This window comes from Mandrillus leucophaeus, unplaced genomic scaffold (assembly GCF_000951045.1).
Source record: "Mandrillus leucophaeus isolate KB7577 unplaced genomic scaffold, Mleu.le_1.0 Scaffold1921, whole genome shotgun sequence".
In the NCBI taxonomy this organism is placed as follows: domain Eukaryota; kingdom Metazoa; phylum Chordata; class Mammalia; order Primates; family Cercopithecidae; genus Mandrillus; species Mandrillus leucophaeus.
In genome coordinates, this window is record NW_012101945.1 from 36,306 (window position 1) to 44,840 (window position 8,535).

At 42.1% G+C, this 8,535-nt stretch overlaps 1 protein-coding gene and 1 pseudogene across 1 annotated transcript in view; one reads left to right on the top strand and one right to left on the bottom strand.

Annotated features, from left to right (window-relative positions):
• Nucleotides 1-3,244: 3,244 nt before the first annotated feature.
• Nucleotides 3,245-3,562, bottom strand: LOC105538468 (annotated as a pseudogene).
• The window catches only part of LOC105538469 (putative protein SSX6), a gene marked incomplete at its 3' end in the record, with an annotated part of 22,985 nt that continues 17,974 nt past the window's right edge, over nt 3,525-8,535 (top strand). The window contains exons 1-2 of the mRNA XM_011978333.1: nt 3,525-3,539; nt 5,064-5,066. The remainder of the gene's footprint in view (nt 3,540-5,063; nt 5,067-8,535) is intronic.

The following is an 8,535-nucleotide window of genomic DNA, read 5'->3' on the forward strand; positions in this document are numbered from 1 at the left end:
CCAGACTGTCCAATGCCATAACCAGAGACATTTCAAATCAGGATGAGAAGTTGATGTTTCCACACTGTGGACAGCTTTTCCCAAGACGTCGGAATAATTCTTCATATCATAATGAGACTCTTACCCCCTTAATGTCTACATTTTTCACTTGAGAGAACCTGAACCCCAAATCCTTTGATTCATCTAGTGGTCTCTTTTACAGAGTTGGCACTCTGCTTTAATTCAACCCAGTCCTAAAAGGCTACTCAAAGACTACAAGAGGTCTCATTCAATTCCCCCACAGTGTTTTGGTTTGTCTTGGGATCTTGGTTCAAAACCATTGTACAAACTAAATTTATTATCCTACTGCTAATTATAGCTGGGTGCAATAGCTCACGCCTGTAATCCCAGCACTTTGGGATGGCAAGGCGGGCAGATCACTTGAGGTCAGGAGTTAGAAACCAACCTGGCCGACATGGTGAAATCCTGTCTCCACTGAAAATACAAAAATGAGCCGGACGTGATGGTAAGCACCTGTAATCTCTGCTACTTAAGAGGCTGAGGCAGGAGATTCTCTTGAACCAAGGAGGTGGAGGTTGCAGTGAGCTGGGATCACGCCACTGCACTTCATCCTGGGTGACAGAGCAAGAATCCATCGCAATAAAATAAAATAAAATAAAATAAAATAAAATGAAATAAAACAATTGCTAATTATTTTGGTATTATGATCTTTGAGCTCCGTTCTTGTTGCCTGTCTAATATTTGTTAAGCCAGTTCTCCCAACAGGATAATGATAGCCCAGGGTGTCAAGATGATTGCTAATACAGATGAAACTAACAAGATGGAACTTGATACTGAACTCCAGACAAACATGCCTGATTTTTTTTTTCCTTCTGGCCTCTTTGTGGCTCATATGTGGCCCATGTCCCTGATATTGCCTCCCTTACCTTTCCCTTGACATGGGACAAAGACAACCGGCCCAGGTCCATCCTGGCATGGAGTGACAATGAAGCCTCACTTTAAGATGGCTGATCAGTGAGGTTTTCAAAGAAAGATGTTGATCAAAAAAGGGAATGTGAAAGCTGATTGTGAGAATGAACCAACTACTCCAGGGCCAATGAACCTCATTTCAAAACAATATGTAACATTTTTCTTTCTAATAAAACTTCCAACTTCTCTTTGTTTGTTGCACATATTGAAGACCACCCTAGTCCATGTGTATGCTCTGAATTGCAATTTTGTGATTCCCGAATACAGCATTTGATTTAGGGATTTGTCTCTAGAATTTATTTTGACTTTGACACAATCAACCAGTATGATGTGTTTAAAGGTCGCCCTGCCCTCAGACAAGGTGAGTATTATACTGAATTTAAAAACTCATTCTAGGACGGGCATGGTGGCTCACATCTGTAATCCTAACACTTTGGGAAGCCAAGGTGGGTGGATCACCTGGGGTGAGGAGTTCAAGTCCAGCCTGGCTAACATGATGAAACCCCATCTCTATAAAAAATACAAAATTAGCTGGGCAAGGTGGCCCATGCTTGTAATCCCAGCCACTCGGGAGGCTGAGGCAGGAGAATCACTCGAACTCAGGAGACAGAGGTTGCAGTGAGCCGCCATCACACCATCGCACTGCAGCCTGGGCAACAAGAGTGCAACTCCGTCACCCCCCAAAAAATTATTCTATTATAATCTTGATAATTGCTTTGCTTTGCATCTTACTATGGACTTGTTGGATATCTAGGTGGCTGTAAACTACCCAGAGAAAGATAGAAACGCAGTGGAGACAATAAGAAAATTGCAGTGTTACTATAAAAGAATAACAATAGGGGGAAATTGTAAGGGTAGCTAAACATAAAATTGAGTTTTTCCTGTTGCCAAAAGGCCAAGAAGAGACCTTTCCCCATTTCACTTTCCTTACAGCATTTCCTTGAGAAAAATTGTATTTGTAAATTCTTCCTTTGATATGTAAGCCTCTGTCTACCCTAGAACCCAGGAATGTCTTGAACTTGAACTCCAGGCCTCAAGTGATCCTCCAGTCTCAGCCTCCCAAAGTGTTGGGATAAGAGGTGTGAGCCACCATGCCCGGTCCCTAGAAATGTCTTTCTTCAGGGCCTTGGAGCCATCTCTTTGAAATGTGAACCTCGAGGAAGATGATGTCCCTGTCTCACTGTCACCAGGGGAGTCTAGCCTAGGTGCCTTGCTCCAAGCTGTAAGCACCTGCTTGTCATAGAGATGTGAGTTTTATTTTTCCTTTGGATAAAGGCAATTAACTAGCACAGATGGGTACTCCAGTTACTCGGTGAACTTAGGACTTGCCTGGGAGTAGTTTTCACCCTTGGCTGCTGCTGTACAACCAGGCCAGTTAGCTACATATCTGGACTTTCTGGTTTCTGCTACCACTTTTTTGATTGTTTGTTTGTTTTGTATGTTTTTGAGGCGGAGTCTTGCTCTGTCGCCCAGGCTGAAGTGCTGGTATGGTCTCAGCTGACTATAACTTCTGCCTCCCAGGGTCAAGTGATTCTCCTGCCTCAGCCTCCCGAGTAGTTAGGATTACAGGTGCGTGCCACCATGCTGGGCTAATTTTTGTATTTTTAGTAGAGATGGAGTTTCACCATGCTCGCCAAGCTCGTCTCGAATGGCTGACCTCATGATCGCCTGCCTTGGCCTCCCAAAGTGATGGGATTACAGGAGTGAGCCACCGCACCCGGCCTCTGCTACCACTTTTGGATTGTATGAAACACTACACTTCAAAGTGTGGGATCTGGCTTCCCAGACAGCTGCCAAAGGGTCAGATGATACAATCTAGAAGTGTGGGGGAGTTTGTGCCTGTAGAGTAAATTTTGACCAATAAGAAAAAGAACCAGGAGTGAGATCCAGAGAGCAGAGGTGTTTTTTTGTTTGTTTGTTTTTGGTTTTTGTGCTTAAAAAATAAAGTGGGCCAGCTTCAATGCCTCACACCTGTATTCCCAGAATTTGGGAGGCCACTTGAGCCCAGGAGTTCAGGACCAGCCTGACCAACATAATGAGACCCCCATCTCAAAAAAAATCAAAAAACAACAAACAAACAAACAAATAAACAAAAAACAAAGGAAAAGAGAAGAGAAAAGAAGAGAAGAGAAGTATGGTTTTATTACTACCTGCAGGCAGGGCCTGCCTGAGGTGGTAGGTGTGCTGGGCCCAGGGGATGTGTGGGCTGTGAGGAGATGGTGATGGCGAGGCTGGAAGGAAATGGGGTCGCTTGGAAACCAGGCCCAGGGGATCCTCAGACCCGCTTCTTGGAATGGGCAGCCTTGAGAAAAGAGTCATGGTAAGCCACAGTCATGCCATCCATCAGATGCAGAAATTCTTGGAAATCTAGTTGCCCATCACTAGTGAGGTCCAGTTTCTTCATCATGTGGTCAAGGACACTGGGGTCCTTCTGGTTCTTTGTGAAGGCATCCAGTTCTCTATTCATGAAGCTTGGGAACTCCATCTTGGGGTGAATGCTGTTGTAACTATCCTTTCAAGCCTGTTTCTGGAAAATAGCAATCAGGGACTTGATGCACTGCTCTGTCTCTGTAGGGCTGGAGATTTTCGCCATGTTGGAGTTGACTGAGGCATCAAGAGCAGGTTTTTACTGGACCTGTGTAAATAACCATATTGCCATAAGAATGTTTACAAATAGTTTTCGAATTCTGGAGGAATCGAGTAGAAAGAAAAACTGAACACTTCCATCTTAGTTTACAAAAGTATACTTTATCAAATTGTTGTAAACTATAGATAGTTTAACAGAGAAAATTTTCTCTTTTTTTTTTCATCTTTTTGAGAAAGGATTGTGCTCTGTTGCACAGGTTGGAGTGCAGTGGTGCAAACACGGCTCCCTGCAATTGCTGCCTCCTGGCTCAACTGATCATCCCACCTCGGCCTCACAAGTAGCTGGGACCACAGGCATGCACTACCATGCCCAGCTAAATTTTGTATTTTTTTGTAGAGACAGAGTTTTGCCATATTGCCCAGAGTGGTCTTGAACTTCTAGACTCAAGCTATCCTCCCATTTGGCCTTCCAAAGTGAGCCACCACATTCCACTAGAAAATGTTCTTATATGTGGAAAACAAAACATTTAAGTAAAAAACAAAGTTTTTATTTTCTTAATTTTTTTTTAGAAACGGGTCAACTATGTTTGCCAGGTTGCTCTTGAACTCCTGCACTCAAGGGATCCTCCTGTCTTAGCCTCCCAAAGTGCTGGGATTACAGATGTGAGCCACTGCTCCCAGCCCAAGAACAAATAAAGTTTTAAATAAAGGTCAAAAATACATTAGCTTTATCAGTTATTTAGCCTCATGTAATTAATTTTTGTTCTGCTTGATCTTGTTGATCAGTTGCATGAACCCATCAGTTTCTGTTTGAGTTTTGAAAAAAAATTATTTAGTTCATTGATCTGAAATTTATCAGAAATCTATATTCAACAGTAATTGTTAGAATCTTTTTTATGACTCTGATTCTATACGCCTTTAGAGAAGAATCAGCACTGTAGGTGAAAAAACAGAATGATGATGATTGGTTCAAGCCAGGGATCCCAGCACTTTGGGAGGCCGAGGCAGGCGGATGACCTGAGGCCAGGAATTCAAGATCAGCCTGAGCAACATGGTAAAACCTCTTCTCTATTAAAAGGACAAAACATTAGCTGTGCGTGGTGGCCTGTGCCTGTGGTTCCAGGTATTCTGAGGAATGAGAATTGCTTGAACCCAGAAGACAGAAGTTGCAGTGAGCCGAGATCACGCCGTTGCACTCCAGCCTGGGCGAAAGAGAGACTCCGTCTCAAAAGAAAAACAAAACAAAACAAAACAAAACCCCAGGCTCGACAGAAAGGAATGCCTGGGTTAAGATAAAGGATTGTGGAGACACAAGTTCATATAAGCAGAGGAAGCCTTCAGGTACTAGGCTTCACAGAGAATAGGTTGTAACATGTTTCTTGTCAGACTTCAAGTCTGTGTTGATGTTGATGTCAGAGAAGTATAATAAGGCATGTCTGACCCCCGTTTCCTGTCGTGGCCTGAAACCGTCTCTCAGGTTAAATTTTAAAAGAACCATGCCTGAGGAGGAAGTCCATTCAGATGGTTGCGGGGAGTGGGGGTTAGGATTTTATTTTTGATTTACAAGTCCTATACGATAAAAGTGCATAAATTTTAAAGAACAAGTCTCATGCCTGGTGTATGGACCACACAAAAAGTTCACCAAAGTGTCCAATGCCATAACCAGAGGCATTCGAACGACAAATCAGCCTGAGGAGATGATATTTCCACACTGTAGACAGCTTTTCCCAAGACGTCAGAATGAGTCTTCATATCATGAGACTCTTACCCCCTTAATGTCTACATTTTTCACTTGACAGAACCTGACCCCCAAATCCTTTCCTTCACCTAGTGGTCCCTTTTATAGAGTTGGCACTCGGCTTTAATTCAACCCAGTCCTAAAATGCTGCTCAAAGACTACAGGAGGCCTCATTCAGTTCCCCCATAGTCTTTTGACTTGTTTAGCTGTTGGCCCTTAGGCTTGCGATCTTGGTTCAAAACCATTGTACAAACTAAATTTATTGTACTATTGCTAATTATAGCTGGGTGCAGTGGCTCATTCCTGTAATCCTAGCACTTTGGGATGCCAAGGTGGGCAGATCACTTGAGGTCAGGAGTTCGAGACCAGCCTGGTCAACATGGTGAAACCCCGTCTCTATTAAAAGGACAAAATAATTAGCTGTGTGCTGTGGCCTGTGCCTGCGGTCCCAGCTACTCCAAGGCAGGAAAATTGCTTGAATCCAGGAGATGGAGGTTGCAGTGAGCCGAGATCACGCCATTGCACGCCAGCCTGGGCAACAGAGAGACACGCTGTCTCAAAACAAAAACAAAACAAAACAAAATCCCAGGATCAATAGAAAGGAATGTCAGAGTTAAGATAAAGGACTGTGGAGACCCAAGTTCTTATTTGCAGAGGAAGCCTTCAGGTACTAGGCTACAGAGAAAATAGGTTGTAACATGTTTCTTTTTTTCTTTTTTTTTTTTTTCATCAGAAGGAGTGTCACTCTGTTGCTCAGGCTGGAGTACAGTGGCGTGATCTCAGCTCACTGCAACCTCCGCCTCCCGGGTTCAAGTGATTCGCCTGTCTCAGCCTCCTGAGTAACTGGGATTACAGGTGTCCACCACTGCATCTGGCTAATTTTTGTATTTTTAGTAGAGACGAGGTGTCAACATATTGGTCAGGCTGGTCTCGAACTCTTGACTTCAGGTGATCCACCTGCCTTGGCCTCCCAAAGTGCTATGATTACAGTTGTGAGCCACCGTGCCCAGCGGTAATATGTTTCTTATCAGACTTCAAGTCTGTGTTGATGTTGATGCCAGAGAGGCATGTCTGACCCCCACTTCCTGTCATGGCCTGAAACCGTCTCTTAGGTTAAATTTTAAAAGAGCCCTGGCTTAGGAGGAAGTACATTCAGATGGTTGGGGGCAGGGAGCTTGGGATTTTATTTTTGATTTACAAGTCCTATAAAACAAAAGTGCATAAATTTTAAACAACAAGTCTCGTGCCTGATGTATGGACCACATAAAAAGTTCACCAAACTGTCCAATGCCATAATCAGAGACATTTGAACGACAAATCAGGGTGAGGAGATGATATTTCCACAATGTAGACAGCTTTTGCGAAGACATCAGAATAAGTTTTCATATCATAATGAGACTCTTACCCCCTGAATGTCTACATTTTTCACTTGACAGAACCTGACCCCCAAATCCTTTCCTTCACCTAGTGGTCCCTTTTATAGAGTTGGCACACTGCTTTAATTCAACCCAGTCCTAAAATGCTACTGAAAGACTACAAGAGGCCTCATTCACTTCCCCCACTATCTTTTGATTTGTTTAGTTGGTGGCCTCTAGGCTTGGGATCTTGGTTCAAAACCATTGTACAAACCAAATTTATTATACTATTGCTAATTATAGCTGGGTGCAGTGGCTCATGTCAGTAATCTCAGCATTTTGGGGTGCCAAGGAGGGCGGATCACTTGAGGACAGGAGTTCAAGACAAGCCTGGCCAACATGGTGAAACCCCGTCTCTACTAAAAAGACAAAAATTAGCCGGGTGTGGTGTTGGGCGCCTGTACTCCCAGCTACTCGGGGGTCTGAGACAGGAAAATCGCTTGAACCAGGGAGGTGGAGGTTGCAGTGAGCAACCTTGCTCACTGCACTGGCTGGATCACACCACTGCACTCCAGCCTGGGCAACAGAGCGAGACTCCATCTTAGAAAACAAAAACAAAAGCAAAAACTTAATAAATACAGTTAAGAACCTTTCTTAAAATGCGAAATCTCTGTTTTTATAGACTGATTATTTAAAAGGTAAAGAAAAACAGATCAACATGTTAAGAAAACCTATTTCAAACCTAGAGGAGCAGACTCGCCCTGCTTCAGTGCACCCTTGACACTAATGTTCAATTTTTAGAAAAACTGATAAACAATTTCTTTTCAATCCCAACCAGTCTCATCATATATAAGACTCCCTTCCCAAGGCTCATCCTTCATAAACCCTCAGCAACTTGCCTAGACATTGCATAATTTTTTTACCTTCAGTCTTAGCCGTATGAATTTTCATTTTCATATTGGACTCCATTCCAAGTACCATCCAAGCCTGACCCTGTTTAACTTCTGAGATTAGACAAGATTTGGCGCATTCTGGGTGGTATGGCCATAGACTATTTTTAATATTAAAACAATCAATCATTTTATTTTAGGATAAAAATGTATTATCACTCAGACCACGCAAAATTTTGTCAGATAAAAATTATTTTTTGTACATTTGATATATAGAATTACATATACTAAGAACTTTTAATTTTTAGTAACCTTAATTTTTGGTAACCTTAATTTTTGGTAAAAACCTAGGAAGTAGTTTGGAATTGTTATATATTAACATCTCATGAATATATATTTTATAATCTTTAAAAATATTTTTATAGAACAATTTTCAATGTGGAACAGGGCATGTTATTAACAGATCCAAATACCCTTTGTCTTTTGTAAAACTTGAAGGCCAAGAACAAACTTGTATTTATGTTCAGTGATTTGTATCCCTTGTTTTCTTAGTTGGAAATCATCCCAGCATTTAGTGAGTACCTATTACTTAATCTAACATAACTTTAATATCTCATCTTCATATGGTAAGAGCAAGAGAAAAAAAAAGATTTCAAACTACATGAAAAGTTCACTTATAACATGTATCTCACATTTATCTCATTTATTCATTTTAACCATTATACCTAGATTACTTATGAAAACTGCCATATTAAACAAAGTCAGTTGGCCAGGTGCGGTGGCTCACGTCTATAATCCCAGCACTTTGGGAGGCCGAGGCGGGCAGATCACTTGAGCTCAGGAGTTCAAGACCAGCCTGGCTAACTGGGTGAAACCACATCTCTACTAAAAAATACAAAAGTTCTCTGTTTGTCTGTTACTGGTGTATAAGAATGCTTGTGATTTTTGCACATTAATTTTGTATCCTGAGACTTTGCTGAAGTTGCTTATCAGCTTA